The sequence below is a fragment of the Mus pahari genome, chromosome 14, assembly GCF_900095145.1.
Source record: "Mus pahari chromosome 14, PAHARI_EIJ_v1.1, whole genome shotgun sequence".
Taxonomy (NCBI): Eukaryota; Metazoa; Chordata; class Mammalia; order Rodentia; family Muridae; genus Mus; species Mus pahari.
In genome coordinates this window covers 13,609,600-13,611,844 of record NC_034603.1, presented here as the reverse complement: position 1 = coordinate 13,611,844, position 2,245 = coordinate 13,609,600, and positions in this window count along the sequence as shown.

Below are 2,245 nucleotides of genomic sequence, written 5' to 3'. Positions count from 1 at the left end.
TGTGTGTGTGTGTGTGTGTGTGTGTGTGTGTGTGTGTGTGTAGAGAGAGAGAGAGAGAGAGAGAGAGAGGCTATTACATCCTAGTGGGCTATTGTCAGAAAATGTAAGGTAAATTCATAAATTTCACAGGATTAGTCTCAGCAGAGGTAGGAAAGTTGATACATCAATACATAGAATATATAGATAGAACTATTTCAAGGGCATATATATGTATATAGGTGCATATATATGTATATAGGTACATATATGTGTATATATGTATATATACACGCATATAGGCCATAAAGAATGATATGAGGGGCTGGAGAGATGTCTCCAGAGTTAACAGCATTTCCTGCTTTATCAAAGGATCAGAGTTTGGATTCCAGCACTTACAGTACTGGGGGTGGGGGTGCATAACCACATGTAACTCCAGCTCCATGCGATTCAGTGTTCTCTTCTGGACTCCCCAGGCAACTGCAATTATGTTCAAATACTCCCATACAGAGACATATAGTTACACATATTAAAACAAAAATTTTTAAAAGAGGGTTCAATGTATTTCTCCATTTCTATACACATGCACATGCACACTTATAATCACACATCTGTATCTATCCCCTCTGTTGAAAGCTGCTCCAAGAGAACTTTCCATATACTAACTCACAGGAACCCATGAGGAATTCCCTAAGAGGAATTATTTACCCATGTGTGTGCGTGTGTGTGTGTGTGTGTGTGTATGCACGTGTGTGTGCACGTGCGTGCGTGTGTGTGTGTGTGTGTGTGTGTGTGTGTGTGTGTGTGTGTGTATTTTCCAAACTCAGGTCTTACTTTCTGATAATATATATAATCAAAAACTAGTCTTTAAATTGCCTGGATGTGAACTCCAGGTTGGAGATATTCTGCTCTAGAACAGTTTGGACTTTATCCTTCAAGGTTCAATAAATGTCTCAAGATTATTGTTCATATCCCTTGTTAACATTATATCCTGAAGGACTTTTAAAGAGATATAATGAACTTGTGCAGGTAGCAAGCTTAAACTCATCAAAAAATAAGTTCTCTTCCTGGATGATGAGCTGGCTAAAGAGAGTGTGAGTCATATAAAATGCATCTGATCTTACATACTCAGCTGTAGAAAAAAAATAAAGTTTGAGACTTCATCTAAATGGATGGGGTAATATTATGTCATCTGGCATCTATTAGATCCATTCAGATATGAGATATTAGTTTGTATTTAAGAATTAGCTTTCAGGTTAATTGCATTTTGGAAGAATACACTCTGTGTGTGTGTGTGTGTGTGTGTGTGTGTGTGTGTGTGTGTGTGTGTGTGTGTGTGACTATCAAAGGTAGACCAGAATGACACTTCTTGTGCCTTTCGTGGACTAAATTGCAGTGTCAGGATAATAAATGCTGTGCTTGGAGTCTGCATGTGTTTCATTTCTCTTAGGGAATTCAGTACTTCAAGGGCTTTCCTCTTCAACACTGCAGATAAAACACTACATCACACTCTTTAGTGAAAGAGACACTTTCTCCTTCAGGATGCCTGTTCAGCTGTTCCACAGCTGAAGAGCTGGGAAGACTTAAATTACATTCCCTTTCCTGCTATTAAAAGGGAACATGAGGGAGGTGGGGGACAAGCAACTTGCATCTGGTTCGATTTCTTTGCCAAATTCTTCATTTAATTGTTTTGTAATTTGAAGAAAACCACAAATGACAAGATGAAATTGCTAGGAATATAAATACAGAATTTAATTGTTCATGTCAGGATTTCAAGTCCAGAACTGTCGGTAATGTGAGTCAGTTTTATCACCAACAGACAAGAAGAGCATTGGGGGCTACAGCTAAACTTGCTGAGGCTCCATCACTTGCACCCCCACTTGGTCACCATGCTCATAAAGTTTCATCCAGAAAGAGGGAAGCTGATCCTTTATCTTTATGAGTTTGATCCCAGCAGCTGGGATCAGACTGAGGGACTACTCTTCTCCAGAGAAACCATAACCTCTGTGCCCAAAATCCTAAATAAACCAGCATCCAAGTGCTGTTAACAGTTAACTGATAGGCTCAGAGAGAATTAGAGCATCCTTAAGATATATGAACTGGTCTAAAATGTGCCTGCTGTTTTAGTTATACCACATGCTTCCCCAAACAGGAGGCCACCTGGCCTCATTGGGATGAGAATAGAAGAAGCATGTTATTCTCGGCCACCCAACTGAATTTATGTCTCACTCTGTTGCCATTAATGGTTGACATGAACAGACAAGTTCAA